Source organism: Magnolia sinica, chromosome 19 (assembly GCF_029962835.1).
Source record: "Magnolia sinica isolate HGM2019 chromosome 19, MsV1, whole genome shotgun sequence".
Lineage (NCBI taxonomy): Eukaryota > Viridiplantae > Streptophyta > Magnoliopsida > Magnoliales > Magnoliaceae > Magnolia > Magnolia sinica.
The window spans coordinates 46,741,949-46,761,090 of NC_080591.1; positions in this window are offsets into that span (position 1 = coordinate 46,741,949).

Here is a 19,142-nt window from a genome sequence, read left to right on the forward strand (position 1 = left end):
GGACACCAATATAGCGTGCCGTTCTGATGGATGGACTGGATCTCATTCGTACACACCATGATGGAACCTGTGTGAGTTGTATTGCACATGCGCGTGGGCTTGATAAAGCTTTTTAAGGAATAAAATCTCCCGGTACATGGGCCATCGACGGTAGGTCTCTCCTATGACTGTTGCATCAAATGAATGGGTGAGCCACACTATTACAAAAGCGTACAGTAAGGTTCCTGCCTTTGGTGTATAATATTGCTGTTTTGATGCTAGTCGATCTGTCTGCCATGTGGCATGTGGCAAAAAGAGAGGACCAAAAAGTTCCACGTGGCACCATGATCGCACCGATGCTTGCCAAGTGAACTCGTGCGCAGCTCACCCTACAGGGAGCGGATTGGGTGGTGACCCACCACCACCCAGCTAGGTGATGTTGGGCGTTGTGGGGCCCACTGTGATGTATGTGTTTTATCCAAGCCGTCCATTCGCTTTAAAAGGTCATTTTAAGGCATGAGCCCAAAATGAAGAAGAACGAAAGAACAAGGGAACCACAAGAGAGGAAACAGTAGTGATTGAACAACTACCATTGAGAACTTCTTGGGGCCACAAAAGTTTTGGATGAAGCTGATATTTCTTATTTGAGTCTTCCAGGTCTGCATGGCCTTAGCAATAGGTTCGATGAAAAATAAAAGAATACGTTAGGCCCTGGGAAGGTTTCAACGGTGGCTGTCATCATCTCCCACTCTTTCCTTTGGTGTGGTTGAGTTCAGCTTTGGATCCGCTTCATTCATGGGCTTACCCTTGAGTAGACGGAAAAACTGATGGACGGTGTGAACAAGACATGTACATCACGGTGGGCCCCACAGCGCCCACCCAACTCGCTTACCCCACTCTACACGCTCGCAGTGCCATCTTAATGTAAGGACGAGCTTTTCCTAGCCCCCGTGCACGTACAAGGCAGCTATTACACACGCCAGAGGATGTGATACTACGAAATATATGTTTAAGATCTAAGCCATCAATCGGGTATATGCCCCTACCACGTGGGTGCAATATCTAGAAAATTCATTTTTGTCCATGTTCATCCCCACTATCATCGTTCCTTATCATAAGCAATCGAATTTGTATTCATGTGATCTGAATGGATGCGAATAGTGGATGAAGATTTGCAAACATATAGCCGTAGTGGATTAGAAGATCTACAAATATATATTGGAGAGATTTCTTGATAACACAATGGAACACATCAATCAATGCTATATTATTGTTTAAGTGACCGATGGAAGAATAATAGTAAAAAAGCAGTTAGAGAACAAATGGTGGAAGAAAAACAGACAAAGCCAAATAGTATTAAGCTGTTATGGCAAGTGTCAAAATGTGGGAAGGATTTAGATAGTCAAATTTAAGATATAAATAATAAAGGAATTCAACAAAAAAAGAAAAAAAAAAGTTTTCATACCATCCCAATCAAAACCACACATTATCTTTCAATTATCCTTTTAATTACCAGTCAATTACATTTTTTAGTGTAATCACTTTACTTTTCTTACTAAGTTAATTACATTTCTTAGTATAATCTTTTACTTTCAGTTTGTTGTTTACATTACGTAGTTTAATCCGTAGCGCTAATCAAGTAGCTAGTAATTTTAGGTGTAATTTGAATTTACGCTTGCACGTTGGCTACAATTCTTCACTTGGGAATGTGTTTTGCAATTATTTTTCATGGCAGACTATAAGAACTCCTTTCTCATTTTCCTTTATATGTATCGAAAAGGGCATAGGTGTAACCCATCATCAATGAACGAATCCTACCCTCTGAATATTGCCTGATCCTATTTACACATTGAGCGAATGGTTGAATAGGCAACCGATCTCATCAGATCTCAATCATACACTACGTGTCTGCCTATCTTGGCACTTGGTGTCATAACTATTTAGTTTGAATTAAACCGTAAATCCAATTTTGGCACACCCGCATTCTAATATTCGAAAATCGAGCAGCAGTGGTTTTTGGCACACCTGGTAAGACCGTCTCTAATTTATTGGCATAATATTACTAATTATGAATAGAAGAAATACTCAAATTGTTGGGATCGATCCCTTTATGCCAACCGCACCATCTCTAGTACAGGATGCGCTGGTTCAAGCAGTCCTGGAAGTGTTGAATCTGAACAATAGTCCAACGCTCGGTACTAGGAAGCAAAAAGGAGCATTGACCTCTCAGGCCATTCCTCCAGACAAGATAGCAGTTATACTTTGAGATGTACAACTGAGTATTCAACATGTATAAGAATATGGAAGAGCTTAAATTGAGCAATTTTGTATTCAAATTGAAAAAACTTACAGATACATGGCCAGTTAGGCTGAGGCTATGCATCGATTAATGGATTTGATGGCTTCTTCCACTCACCTTGTTGCATGCGATGGAGCGACAATCTAGTTTGGAGTGTACTACCGGTGATATTCCAGAGATGAGCTGTATTGTTATGTGGATTCAAATGAGGACTGACATGCTTCCGTTGCATCTCACATATGACATTTGGCTACGTAGGCTTCACATCGTATGGCCTTGGTATGGCCGATAGCATTTATGCCTTGCATTGCATAGCCTTGGTACGGCTAACAGCATTCATGGGCTTACCGGCATATTTCCACATTGCTCTGATATTGCATACTTGGCACTTACCTTGTGCACACACTTACACCACTCTCTAAGCTTTCTATAAGCTTATGTAAGATCATTGTGTGCAGGTGACACTAGGATGCCGCGACAGCATTGAGATTGGAGCGTGCAGTTGTCTTCTGGAGCTTTTGATATTGATATTGTATTTCCATTATGCTTTGTACTTAAAGTTTTTTATTATAGTAGATATGTGGTGATGTTTCTGGTTGTTGTTGTTGTGGGTTATGCTTATGGTTATACTTCTTATGAGATAAATGTATGTTGGAAATCCTCTTTGTAGGATCCCGGGATCAGAACCTGGTATATGGGTGCCACGAGCTGAGAATGGGGTACTATGGAGGCTATCGGTGCCGGATTCGGTGATCGAAAATTTTGTGAGCCCGATTTTCGAGTCTGAGGCGTGACACTAAGGGACATTGTTCCTTTTTGGTTGGTTCCACGTTGTACCATCGAAGAAATTTCATGATTGGTACGTCAAGAAAGCAATACCAGGCTAATTTTACGACTAGAATAAGAAGACTCAAAGAAAGCTTATAAGAAACAGACAATGGCTGCCTCATGAATTTGGCCGATATGGATATCTTGACCGAAGAAGAGGGCATCAAGCTTAAGGAGGCTTATAATAAGATGGAGGATTCTCAACCCTAAGTGCAAGATCCTCAGCTGGAGATTAACTTAGGGACTGAGAAAGACCCAAAGCCCACATTCATCAACGATTTGTTGAAGCCTGAAGAGAAGATACAATTGACAAACCTACTCAACAAGTTTGTTGATTCCGTCACATGGGATTACCATGAAATGCCATGACTCGATCGTAGTTTAGTTGAGCATAGGTTTCCTATAAAAGAAGGGTATCGGCCACATAAGTAACTGCCTAGACTAATGACAGTGGAAATAACTCATAAGATAAATGAAGAAATTGAACGACTTTTGAAGATTAGTTTCATCAGGACTATCAAATACACCGAGTGGATTTTGAATGTAGTCCCAATTATTAAAAAAAAATGGTAAATTGTGGGTTTGCATTGGCTTCTAAAACTTAAATCTAGCTACACTAAAGGATGAATACCCGATGCCTGTGGCCGATCAATTGATTGATAGGGTTGCCGGACATGGGATCGTGTCTTTTATGGATGGCCATTTTGGTTATAACTAGATCTATATCAAACGAATGATGTGCTAAAAATAGTATGCAGATATTCAGGTCTATTAGGAACTTATTGTTGGGTGGTTATGCTTTTCGGACTTAAGAATGCGGGAGCCATATATCATAGAGTAATGAATGTCATATTTCATGATATAATCGACCAATTTGTGGAAATCTATATGGATGATGTTGTAGTTAAGTTGGATTATATAAACAACCATATCGACCAATTGCATAAACCGTTTGAGTGAATGATGCTCCATAAGCTGAAAATGAACCCCTTAAAGTATGCTTTCAGGATCTCGGCCGACGATTTCCTATGATTCTTAGTGCATGAGCATGATGGGATTGAAGTTAATCAGAATAAAGCTCGAGCAATCATTAATGCTCATTCGCCAAAGAATGAAGCCAAACTACAACAATTCCTAGGGCAAGTCAATTTCATGTGAAGGTTTATATCTAATTGGGCAGAAAAGACTAAAATCTTCTCACCATTGATAAAGTTAAAGCATGGGTCTGAGTTCATTTGGGAGGTGAAGCACCGGCTAGCCTTTGATAGAATCAAAGAATAATTAATGAAGTTACTAGTTCTGATGCCACCAATCTAAGGTCGATCGCTCAAGCCGTATGTTGTAACCTCTACAGAATCAGTCGGAGCTCTCCTGGCCTAGGATGATGATATGTGGAAAGAGTGTGTGGTTTATTATGTAAGTCGAATGTTGCTTGATACCAAAAGGTGTTACTCCGCTATAGAGAAGTTATGCTTGTCATTATATTTCGTGATCACTAAATTAAGACATTATTTATTGGTCGAGAAAGTAAATGTAATAGCGGTGACTGATTTAGTGCAATTGAATCGGTTAATTTTGAATGGCTGAAATGGTAAATGGGTGCTATCTTTCTCCGAATTTGATATTTATTATATTCCACAAAAAGTAGTAAAGGGTTAGGCCATAATAATTTTTTTGGTTGACCATAAAATTGATCTTTGATGAATTTGTATTACATGAAGCTAATGAAGTAGAAATTGATCTTTGATGGTTCAAAGACACATAAAGCATCATGATCAGGTATAATTTTAATTGCCCCAAATGGAAATAGACAAGAATTTATGTTCCAATTGGAATTCGACTGCACCAATAATCAGGCCAAGTATGAAGATAATCAACCTAGAATTATTGATGCAATTAGGTGCGAGGATTGTGATGGTAATAGGGGATTCACGGTTAGTGATCAACCAGATAATAAGACTATTCAAGTGTACTAGTACAACCTTATTGTCATACTATGCCATAGTAGCCCAAATGCTGGATCATTTTGAAGAAGTAGAGCTAATGTATGTAACTAGGGATCACAACATGAACGCCAATGAAATAACGTAGTTAGCTGTGGGGTTCGATGCTCTAAAGAGGATTGGTTGAGAGAAAAATTGCGGTCTATAGAAGATCCTTACCATTTATTTTTAAAAGATGAGAATTATAGAGATATGCCAAGTAGAGTTATTGGAAGAAGATTTGAGGGCTCCTCTCATGGGTTATCTTCAGAGCCCATGCACTAAGGTTGATAAGAATGTGAGGAGGTCTGCCCTAAATTATGTCATGATCGACAGTGAACTTTATCGAAAAGGGAACCGACAGAGTCTTACTCTGCCGCATGTCTAAAAAGGAGGCTTTATTAGCTATGGGTGAGGTCCATGAAGGAATATGTGGCCACCAGGTAGGGAGAAAAATGAGACTCATGCTCAGGTGTTACAGGTATTTTTGGCCGATGATGACAGCCAATTGTATATGATATGCTAAGGGTTGTGAGGTTTACCAGAAAAATGGGCTAATTCAGCATGTGCCCACCACGAAGATGCATAGGTTTCGATCCTGGGATGCTACGAGGAAGATTTTCAACATCAGTTTGATTCGTAATAAGTATAACCAAAGGCATAACCCACAAACACAACCAAAAACTCCATCACATTCCCACTATAATAAAGTACAATGAGCATAAGGGAAATACAATGAAGATAGACCAAAACTCCAAAAGAAGAACAGCCACGCGTCCAAGCCTCAGCGCTGCTGCACGTCACCTGAACGCAACGGTCGTGCATAAGCTTATAGAAAGCTTAGAGGGTGGTGAAAGTGTATGCTCGAGGTGATAATGTAGTTATGCAGTATCAGAGTAATGCGGAACATGTTGATGAATGCTAAGAATCCCATTAGCCGTACCAAGGCCATGCGGTGCAAAGAATGATGTCGGCCATACCAAGGCCATGCAATGCAAAATGCAAGTCAAGCATACAAATCCTCATCTAAGTCCACATGTCAATACGGCTCAAATCGGGAATATCACCGGGGTCTAGTACACTCCAAGCCAGATTGCCGCCCCATCGCGCGCAATAAGGTGAGTGGAAAAGACCTCACTTTCCGCCTGCCAATATCGGGCTCGGCTCGTCAAATAGCGGACCCATTCCTCGAGCTGGTCAGACTCAGCCTAGCATTGCCCCTACTCTCGGGCGGGTAAGGCCGCACCCCCTTCCAACCGACCACGACACGGTGGAAGACGCAGCGTCTGGTAATCGGCAATCGGCGCTCATGCATCCACTCGGTCTAGAGGCGTTGGAGCAACCTCCTGGTACCATAAGGGTTTAGGGACTTTCACCGGGGATATCTATCGCACCCCATGTAGAACATTATTTCCGGTATCAATCCCGCCAACCACGATGCGTCTGTGGAGGCTATGGCCAGATGTCGCTAGGGCGTACGGTGACAATATCACACAATGCAAATGCATGAATCACACCCAGTCATACGGCAATCCTGCGCGTATCGTGCGCTCATGTAGGGCAACACTGCCTATCCGCGAACAATCTGCCTGAAGGCTATGCTATAATCAGTCATTTCTCATATCAAGCATACGTATGATGCATATGATCATGAATTATGAAATTGAACATGCTATATAGGATGGATGATGACCATAACGAAGGTGGGCCTAGACGGCCTACGCACGAGCCTAACAATGGGCCTAAGGGAATGTCATAATGCGGACATTTAACCACACCATACTTGCAATGTGGACGTCGAACCACCATTGCTCCCAAGGCATAGCCCTGACGTAAACACATAAATCATGTGGGGATCGTACATTGCAATGGACCTTAGGCACGTCCCATTGGGCCTTAAATACGTCAAATGGGCCATATCATATGGGCCTTGTATTCATCAAGTGGGCCACATCACTGGGCCGCACCAATGGGCCTTATGTGCATTGCAATGGACTATAAACTGTGGGCTTTAGAACGTATCAAATGGGCCTAATCTTATGGGCCTTATGTGTATCAAATGGGCCACACCAATGGGCCCCAAATGCACATCAAATGGGCCTTAACACATAGGCCCCAATATGTCTTAATGGGCCTTAAACCATGGGCCCTTAATACCTCAAATGGGCCTTGACCCATGGGCCCATAATACATCAAAGTGGGCCTCAATTATGGGCCATAAGTAATTGAACGGGCCTCAACATTAGTAAAAAAATATATATATATATATATATATATAATATAGTATATAATATATATATAGTATATAATATATATATATACATATAATATTATATGAAATATAATATTTTATATATATATATATATATATATGTATATATATATATATACACACACACACATCACAGTGGACCCACACACTCATCACAGTGGGCCCACACACTCATCACAGTGGGTCTACATCCACCGTCCAGGCGGACGGTGGGATTGAAACACATACATCAATGTGGGCTCCGTGTGGGGCCCACCGTAAGGTTTATATTTCATCCAACCCGTTGATAAGGTCACATGGGCCAAGATGAACGGTGAAAACAAATTTCATCCCGATCCAAAACTTCTGTGGGCCCCAAAAGGATCTCAAAGGTAAATGTTCAATTCTACTGTTTCACGCGGTGTGGGCCACCTGAGTCTTGGAGCAGGCTGATTTTTGAGATGGGCCCTCTTCGTGGGTGGCTGTACGGCGGCCAGTCCGCCCGCCCGTTGAGCGCAGGCAGCGCCTGCTGCGGCTCTGACGCAGCAGCAGCAGCTGCTGCGTCCCTTTATATTTTTTTTTTGATTTTTGGGTTCTTAAGGAATTTGCAGGTGGGGTCCGCATCAAGTGAATCCACTCCGTCCATTGTTCTTCTATGGCTCACTACGAGCAAAACAAGTCCAATATTGGACATATTCCAGTGTACAACCCATCAGGGGAGGTTTCAATGGTGAAAACCACCTTTTGGTATGGTATGGCCCGCCTGAGGGTCTGATGGATCCCTCCTCCTGGCTCAACGCCTAAAATCGTCTTAGGAAAGGAATGAACGGCACGGATTTAATACATACATCAAGGTGGAGCCTACACAAGTGGACCATTCCAAGCTTTAAAAAAAAAGCTTGCATTTGTGTTTCTTTTCCAGCAAACGTCCAGCGTCCCTGGACGCTGGACTTGGCACAAATGTTGGAGGTGGGCCCTGCTTAGGTGGGCCACCAAGTCATAGGTACTACACATATAAGATGGGTCCCACTTATAAATGGTTTGGATAGTATACCTACCTCATGGTGGGGTCCATTCAAGTGGGCCACATAATCTCATTAACATAAAAATAAAAATAAAAATAAAAATAAAACAATTAAAAATAAAAAGGGAGAGAGATAGAGAGTGAGGCCAGTGTGATGGAGGGACCCCGGCACTATGGGCCCTCCCTTGAACTAAACACATACATGAAGTGGGTCCCATTACAAGTGGGTCCATGGAATTGAAATCAAAGGTGGAGATCCCTTTCTCCACTAAAATAAATGGTCTAGATGACCCTAAACCATTACCTAGTAATGACCCTTACATGATGGGGTCCATGGAGAATGGCCCCATCATGGAATGATCATGATGATCAAGTGGGCCATCGGCCACATCTTAGGGTCCAAAGTGAGATCCAAACCATTGATCGGTTGGCCTCACTTGGTCCATCTTAAAAATATGAAAATCTACCCTATCAAGACACCCACCACTTGATCTTCTTGCTCCCTTGGCTTCCTTAGTTCCTTGAGCTCCTCTTTGATGGTGGAAGATGAGAAATGGATGGTTGAGATGAGAGATGAAGGGGGTGGGAAAGGTGGACCTCACAAATAAAATTTTCTCACCATGGGAAGACCATACGTATGGGACTTGCTATGGGAGAGTTTGAATGAGAGAGAGACTTGTAAGGGAGAGAGAGAGAGAGTGAGATAGGGTGATGGAGTGATGGGGGATGGTTTGGGTTGAAAATGGCAAAAAGAGGTATGGTTGTTGTTGAAATTTGGAAAAGAGGAGTGGTGAGGTGGAAAGAATGGTGGTCTTTTGAAAAAGGTGGAGATGGGTTGTTGCACTTGAGGTATGGGATGCTTTAATGGTTGATTGATGGGACTAATTGTAGAGATTCCCTCGAAATCCGCAAGTCACGGCGTTGGAACCGCTGATCGGCATCTTCTTGCTTGGGTATCGGTTCGGTGCGCAGTGAACTTTATCGAAAAGGGAACCGATAGAGTCTTACTCTGCCGCATGTCCAAAAAGGAGGCTTTATTAGCTATGGGTGAGGTCCATGAAGGAATATGTGGCCACCAGGTAGGGAGAAAAATGAGACTCATGCTCAGGTGTTACAGGTATTTTTGGCCGATGATGACAGCCAATTGTATATGATATGCTAAGGGTTGTGAGGTTTACCAGAAAAATGGGCTAATTCAGCATGTGCCCACCACGAAGATGCATTCTATCATAAAACCTTGGCATTTTCGAGGTTGGGCGATTGACTTAATAGGTGTAACGCCCCAGGTTTTTGAAACGCGAGTATATGACTCGTTCTCCAAAAACCTGAGTGTTAACCTTTAAAGATTGTCAAATTTAGGTATATTTTTTTCTTTTTCTTTCAGAGTTAGCAGTCTAGTGGAAGATGGACAAATCAAACATAAAGAAAAATTTGCATTTACATTCAGAATATACGAGCGTCTTCCCATAATGACTTATACAAACCAATGTCTCTATATTAACAAATATAAGAACTACATAATTTACACATGAGAAGTAATAAAATGCATATAAACTTGAGCTACAAGATCACGCAGCTTCTCTTAGCAGATGCAACCATGCATCCCTAACAATTATACCATGCTCCTCATCAAGTCTGAACATGTATATCATTTAAGCCACATGTACTACTTGTACGATTATAATTTGATGAATGAGTGGCCAACTCAATGTGAATTCCCCTCAAGATTACACACCACCACATTAGGTAAGTATAGTTATAAATAAAAAGTATTTAAAATAATACATGATGCAGTTTTATTAAATGCATGGATGCATAAGTGCACATCAACCGGGGATGCTCATCTAGTTGACTTTTGGGTAAAACCCATGCATGTGGTTGGTCACTAGCGAAAGTACATCATACATGCATAGTGCCACACTCACCAAAAGTGAGCCGATAGTCAGTGGTTTGGGAGCTAGCGAAACGATACCCCAACTAAATCCGATAGGCACGTGCTTCAGCATCCAGAATTATCCACCCGTCATTACCCGTATGCTATTAATGCATGATTAGCCCAACCATTATTATTCGATTTACAACCAACCAATTTAAGAGAGCTCAAAGGTCACTACGGGGGGGTTCATCATCGAGTGTAGGCTGATAGCTCGGATATAGTGTCCCATGACCACTATTCTCGGCTCATGAGACTACCACGTTAGGATGTTTAATGGAAGCCTATCGACCACTGGCCAATCAAATTCAATATATGGGACTTACCATCGTATGGTTGTAAAAAAATAATGTATCGAACCCAAATAGGGCAAATACCAAAACTAAGCCATATAGGGCAAATGTAACGCCCTGAAATTCGGGGGTCGAGCATAACTCAGCTCCAGAGTTCCAAAACATCACTTATACAACATATTTAATGAAGGATGTATATTGTCTGTATTAGTGCATAAAACATGGAATAGATTAAGCCAAATAGTAAATATAATTCAGGGATAAGTGAAGAAAGCAAGCGAAAGACTTATAGAAATAAATGTGTACATGTGCGAATCCCTGAAATACATACACATACTAGGTCGTAATTCAAGTGTTACTATCAAAATTATAAGTATCAAATTACATCATTTAATTCCCAAAAGAAATCCCAGCATCCCGCGCATCAAAACAAGGCTCACTAGAACCCGTCTGAAAACTGCATAAAAGAGAAAGCAGCCTCATCATCATCCATCTCCCACTCTACCTCAGAAGTCGCATCAACATCTGCAACATCAGCAACTAAGACAGAGTCTGGTGGGTGTTTAAACACCGCCCCAGAACGTGGGAGTGAGTGATCAACTCAGTGGAACAATAAAGCACAAGTTAACATGTTATCAATTCAATCAAGTAGTAATGATAAAGCAGAATAATTAAACATGTCCTAAGTACTCTTGTTAATGCAAGGATGTATGCAGAATGATGCGTGCCCTCACGCGTACACCCTCAGCGTCTTCATCTTACGTTACGCATGACATCGCCGCAAAGTGCGCCACATCTACAAAGCACATGCAAATGCGGTGCATGAACATGATTACCAAGTTGTTATTAGTCATTTCATACAGTAGGATTGGGAAGCTAAAGTACCTTCCTCATATTACCATCCAAACAGTGATCCATACTAGGGTCGTCAGTCCTAGACATCTCATACAATCATATGGTTGTAGGTCGTTGCAAAGGGCTCGTCACCAATCAATGCACGCCTATCATACCGTCGTTACCACAACAAGGCTCGTCACCTCAATGCGGTACCCAGGCATGCTCGAGGTCACTACAAAGGGCTCGTCACCAATCAATGTAGGCCGACAGCACGAATATAGTGTCCCATACCACCATAATCGGCTCACGAGTTTGGTTGCTCACTGGTCACTACGGGGAGGCTCGTCACCCCAGCGTAGGCCGACAGCTCGACCACGGTGTCCCATACCACCATGTCCGGCTCATGAGTCTTAGCGGATCAAGGTACCATGGTTAATAGGATTTCATCGGTAAGTCTGGTACCCTAGATTCAAGCAGTAGCGTCCATACATGGTGAACATACATCGGACAATCGGGTTACTTGACGAACTCGACTAGCACGAGCGCACGTTGGGTTGAACGACATAGAGTGCGCAAACACTCCATGTGGCCAAACCACTGCCGACAACTCTAATACGACTCGGGTTCGTCTAATCACGTCCTACGTGACGAAAGTAACCTCAACCACGAACTTAAGGCCGATTACCGATTTCCTGGACTAATGCATAGTCCCACACACATTCCAATACAACAGGTATTCACATCTACAATTTAGAATAGTAAGGAAACAACAACTCAAATCATATGGTATGTAAGCATCTGAAGAATATCAACTTAACATGGATTTAAGCATAAGTAAGACTTGAAATTAAACAACAAGGAATGTAACTTACATGAAGGAAATCATACACACTAGTGGGAGAGTTGAGAATCGCTTCTCAATGCCCACAAATAGTATAATATATTACACTTTAGATCATTCAGGCATTTCTACAAACACTTAGAATACATAGTTCAACATACATGACGTATGTTGAAAACACGCATTTGGACAATTCCTTTTACCAAGGAGTTGTCGCACATACATCTAGCATAAGTACACGACAAATAATCATGGCAATCACATGTTCATATTTTATACGCATACGGTACTTTATACATACACATAGAATACACAAATCTCAATATAACACATGCATATCAGGAACGTAAAGTAAACATAACATTTGGCATGTGAAATCTCATCCATAATAAGAATAAACCATTAACTGGCATTAAAAGCCTTGAAAACCATAACCTATACACTTAAAGTCCGCACCTTAAGCCAGAAAAGAACACCGAACTGATTTCAGACGATATGTCTTCGTTAACGGTGACAGAACAACCTAAGACAAGAATAGAAATGAGATACAACAACACCAAGACTATTCTAAGCTCTAACACAGATTAGGGTTAGGTTAACTTACCCAAAGATGAACTCAGAATTGCCGGAATAACGATTCAAAGTGAAGGTTAAAGGATGAAGAAGAACAGGAAAGAATCTAAGATGATTCACCAACTTCTCTCTCACTTTCTCTCTCTTTTCCTCTTTCTCACTAAGCTAGGGTTAGGAAATTCGTATGGAAAAGAGAGCTAGGGTATAAGGTCTATAAATAGGCCAAACATTGATGAAAATAACCCCAGGGCCAAGGTATACTTAGGGTATAACCAAAACCGGCCTCTCACGATCCAACGAAGCACTTTCGGTGGACGTATTACCACAAAAGGTCGGACTTAAGCTCACTGACCATGGATGTAGGTCAAGCTAAGTTTTCGTACCGATCGGATCTTCAGATCAGCCGTGGCGGACCACACTCAAATCAACGGTCACTGAATCTCGATCAGGTCCACAAGCACAAGGACATGCTTGGGCCACCTTCCCTGATCAAAGGGTGAAATTGGGTCAGAATCCAACAATCAGATTGCTTAAAATCATCGTGCAAGCGACACGACTCAGATTTCATAAAATCACATTTACTTTCCAACCGTTCTCACACTCTTCACTCCGAACTCAATCAAATCGACCCAGAATATCACCTGGACTTGATTTTTGAGGTGATGACCAAGTCCAACATGGTGACCGCAACAGCCTAAGATCATCGCTATCGGACTTTCGACGCGCGGTCCAGGTCCGATCCAGAACTTCCAAAAATTCTCCAGAACAACTGGATTTAGCGATGGATCCCAGATTTTAGAGTAACATAGCGCTAGCTAATCTACAAGTTTAAAGCCATGCAGATCGAATTTAAAGTGATTGATGCGAATTTCACAAGCAATCGAGTAAAGCGCTAATTACCCCAAATAGCTACTAAGGAAAGAATAGCACAAAAATTTCAGGGTTATTACAGCAAATATCAAAACTAAGCCACATAAGGCAAATATCAAAACTATGCGATAAAAGACAATCTTCAAAAGCCAATTAGACACAACAACCTATGGATGGTAGGCCGACATTAATATTCCATTTCAATCATCATCAAGTAACCACTGAATCGAAGGTCCATTATAATCACAATTAATCAAGTTACATCCCAAGTCTATGTGTACATTTATTAGTGAGGTTTCCCACTGATTGATGTACTAGTTTAAGTTCTATAAGAAATCAATAAGTAATCCACAAACATGAGAAAATATGCAGGATAGATATTGAGCATATAATTTAGCATTCAATTCCAACAACTAGCACTTGTAATTATAAAATAAAGATATCAGTTATCAACTGAAATTAAAATAAAAACTATCACTTAAGCTAATAGAAAAATGGAAAGCTCAAGGGGAAGAAATCATCACCTCACGTTTTGAATCACCTACAATGTTGATAGAAAGTGTTTGCACCCTTAGAATTGAATCCTACCATGAATTATGAAATCATACGGTTAGATCAATGTTCTATAATTACCTGTGGTCAAGATTATAACCCAGGGTTTGGATTACTTTTTTTAGGGTTTTGATGTAGAACTAGGGTTTCATCCTAGAGTTTAGTCCTAGACTTAAATTTTAGGATTTGATTTGTAGTTGGTGTACAATAAATTACAATGTTAATTTAATAATTAGAAAATAATTATTAACATTAGTATTTTAATTAATATTAGGTAACATAGTAATAAGATCATTATGATGATAATAAATATTATGATCTACCATTAAGAATAATATTTAGGAGAGTTAAATAAAATACTACTATTTAATAATTATAATTTTATTTATATTAACTAGGTTGAGCACAAATAATATACTAACGGTTAACCATATCTAATGTTATCAATCCTCATAAAATAGCGGTATCAATGATAATAGTATATTAAAATGAGTCTAGTATGGGAAGAAAGTGTTGACTCACGTACGTCGACTCGATTTGACCCACAAGTTTGATCTGCTTCCAACTTGAACTAACTCAGCGAGTCACCCAGATGGGGTTGGATCTCCACAAGCAGTCGTTGGGTTGTTGGACAGAATCAGTCCCAATTCATGACTCGGTTAGTTTGCTAAGTCAACTCAGCAATCACCCTCTCAATCTCCCTTTTTCTTCTTCTTTCTCTTTCTTTTCCTTTCTTACTTTCTCTCTTACATTCCTTGCTAGAATTTCACCAATATGCGGACCAAACCAACCCTGACTTGGTCCCGGCTTAGTTCCTCGACTTGGTCGAGTCGAGCTAGTGCGGCAAACAACCACCACACTTAACCTATTCTTCCTTTTCTTCTCTCTCTTCCTTCTTTCTCCTATCATTGCTTCCGTATTTCTAGACGAACAGAGGCTAGCTTTGCTAGTTAGATAGGCCTGCCTGACTTGGTGAGTCAGCGAACATGATTGAGATGCTGCCCAAACCCAACAGACCTAGTCTGACTTAGACGAGTTGGGTCACGCTGGTGCGATGCAACTGCCGCATCCCCTCATCTTCTCTTCTTTCTTCTTCTTCTTCTCCCCTTTCTTTCTTCCTCTTTTTTCCTTTCTTTCTAATGGAAAGGCCCAATAGTGGATGCCAAGCTTGGCTTGGCTCAGTCCAGACTCGGCTCAGTTTAAGCTGGTGCAACAACACACTTCTCTCTTGTTTCTATCTTTCTTTCCTTCCTTCCACTTTTTCCTTCGCTAGATCCTCAGCATGGCCCGAACCAGCTGGACTTGGACCCATATGGCAACAAGGTTGCTAGCCTGGGGTAGTCCCAACTCAATCCGAAGTCGGCCAGGTCAGTGTAGTGTGGCACCCACCACAAGCATCGTGGTGATCGTTCCTCCCTCGAATCCTCTCTCTCCTTTTCTTCTTCTTTTCTTTCTTCTTTCTCTCTTGGGACCCCTAGTTTCAATCCGACTCGGCTCGAGTCGGTATAGCCCACGAGACTTTGATGGGTCTTGCGTGGTGCGGCACCACAACCCACCTGATTCTCACTCCCTCTTTCCTCTCCTGTTTTTTTTCTCTCTCTCTCTATATATATATATATATATCTCTCATTTTTCTCTTTCCTTTCCTAGATTTTTAGTGGGGATCTTAAGAATAGCTCTCCCCCTTTTAAAGAGCTAGGGTAGACCATCCAGTGGCTGAAAGTTCACGCCGCACTGCTTGGACATGGTGGGTCACATGTGCTAATTTAAGTTGCATGGTATTGGCCCATTACGTGGGATGAGTTTCTGCCACGGTGACCCATCGATGGGACGTCCCTGATAGAGAAATGACCCAACACCTCATCATATTGGGTTTCCTAGCTAGACAGAGAAGATGGAGTCACTTCCAATGACAGATTCTTACCCATGGCTTTATCCAATGATCTGAGCCTTTTAGACGGACCGGATGGGACCTTTGATCGTTGTGGGGCCCACTTATCCTGGCAACAATTGTGATTCTCTGAACATCTCTTGAGATTTTCGGCCGCAACCATCTTCTCATGGGATAGAAGCTCTTTTTGGATGGAGTTGTTGCTGCCCTAGTGGGAATGGTTAAGATCACCCTACGTGGCTCTGTAATAGGTCTAAATCGTGCCAGCGAGACTTTCCCGAAGTGGAAATGTCTCCCACATCGGTTTTGCCTTGCAGTCATTTGCTTGCATTTATTTGGTGCTTAAAGAAGTGTTGAGATGTGTTTCAAACGAGTGGTCGGGATTGTGGAGAAGTCCTCTCACACAGATTGTTGACCTGACAGGACGAAACACACCTCCATTTTCAGAAATTTTCTCATACAACCTTAGTTTTGGCCTAGAGTTATGGGTCCACTAGTATGGGGAAATGCCTGAGATCAGTTAGATTTTGGTCGGACCCACTGACTGAGCTAGATGGACGGTTTTGATCAATTCAAGGTGACCCACATGAATCACAGTAGGTTGGTTTTGAAGGGACTTGAATTCACCCGCATGCTAGCCCGATTCAGCTGGGAACCATGCGCATGCAAATGTGCATGGGCTCGTGTGGACAACACTATACTAGTTGGATTTGAGGGACGTGCATGATGAATGGTTCAGTCATGCCAATGAGGCCAAATGGTGGGCCATTAATTGAGCAAAAACATTCATCCGTATGAAATGGACACCGGCGGGAAAGTAAAAGGAGGAAGGATTTTTCCTTCTTTGGGAATTTGTCAGGTCAAACCTATTTTGACCCGACTCTATGTACGGTGCACCGTTAGTGCACCTCCTCGAGTGCACACACACCTCTAGGGTGGGGTCCACAGTGATGTTTGTGGGAAATCCACTCCGTCCATTTGATTTAAATAGTCCCCATAGGGGTTTAGACCAAAGGTCCAATAGATTCACTGCTTAGGTGGGCCATACCTAATGGTTTCATGTTTGAGTAGTGGTTCGCATGACCCATAGACGTATTTTAGTAAATTCGATCCGCCCATTCGTTTAGTAGGGCAGGAGATCAGATGTGTGGTTGACCAAGGATTTAGGTGGCCAAATCCTATGATCAAGTGATGATTGGATCAGTAGGGCATGGTGGACATGATCAATGGTGGATCTCGTGATCTGGGGTTCTAAATCTAAGATGGTTTGTTAGGTTTATTTGTCAGAGGGATTGAAGTCCTAAGATAAGCTTTTCTAATGACGTGGTGGTCCCTCTTGAGAAACATTAGATGGGTAGCTTAGTATGCAGATGGGGATTGTTTTTAATAGTTGGATTTAGGCTAGAATGGATGTGAATGTTCACTTAAGCTAGGTTTGTATTTATATTAAATTAGATTACATGATAACATTCGAGTACTGGAAAGTACGGGGTGTTACAATAGGTCAGATTTATCCACCTTCATCATGGATGGATTTATTGATAATTGTGGTGACAAATTGCTTCACTAAATGGGTAGAAGCAAAGCCTATGAAAGGAGTTAGTCACCGAGAAATTATAGATTTCATTGAAAATAACATTATCCATCGGTTTGGAATTATGGAATCCATGATGATGGATCAAGGTGCAACATTTTCAGCAAAGGAAGTATAGGCGATGGCCGACAAATATAGAATAAAAATCTTGCATTCAATGCCATATTATACACAGGCCAACCGCCAGGCCGAGGCTTGTAATAAGACAATTAAGAATATTTTGTGGAAAATGCTCGAGGAGAATTCTCGAGAATGGCATACAAAGTTATCGGAAGCACTTTGGGCCTATAAAATTCATCTCATACAAGTACTGGGATGAGTCCATTCGCGTTAATATATGGACATGATGTAATAGTGCCTTTGGAGGTCACTATGCCATCACTAAGGACCGCTTATTAAGCAAGTTGACTCCTCTTAAGTTTACGAAGTAATTTTGACTGAGTTTTAAGGGCTAGGTGAGGTTCTAATGAAGGCCTTTGATTATATTTTCACCAATAAAGCAATTGTTACTCACGCTTATAATGAAAGGGTAAAAGGAAAATCTTTTGGAGAAGGGGATTTGGTTTGGAAAGTTATATTATTGATCGGTCAAATAGATCGTGCTCTTAGGAAGAAGTGGTCTCTCACATGGAATGGACCATATGTCATCATCTAAATCCTCAAAGGAGGAGTGTATGTCTTTAAAGATATGAATGAGAAAATTGCAAAGGCCCTGATCAATGACCAATTCCTAAAGCCACATTATCCCTTGCTGTGGGAGGTTGTCTAGGAACATGTCAAACAAAGTTGAAGGACAAGGAATAAAAGTTATTAATGAAAAAATAAATGCAAAGAGTTTGAATTGCAATAAAGAGGCCTTGAAATTAGTGGTCATTTGATTAAAAAAAAGAGAAAAAAACAAAAGGAAAATCAATCTTCGCCCAATCAACTGAATTACAAATAGGTTGCCTTAAGTTCTTCAAATTTCTTAGTGATGACTCTTTTGCCTCCTTGACTTGCACTTGCTTACTTCTCCCACAAAGACCACATGCCTGTGGACTAGTGAAGAAGGTCAATGTCTACATCAAGGTGTCAGTCAATAATTATGAGCTCTTAATCAGCTTTCAGCTCTTTGGACCTACTAGATTCTTCGTGAGTCTGATAGAGCTCTATTTACGACTCCATGAAGTTCAAAAGGTCTTAATTGTCCAGTCGATCACGCTTTGGATAGAGCTGTTGGGCTTCGGAGAGGTCAACGATGTGGTCTCCAGGCAAAGCATCTAGTAATTGCAACATCTCTTGGTCGAAGTGATGTTGGCGAGTCCAGTGCAATTGATTCTTCAAACTGCATCATAGCGAGCCAAAATAGTTTCAAACTTAGCACGGATGGTCGATCGTTCCTTGAGAGGGGCAGCG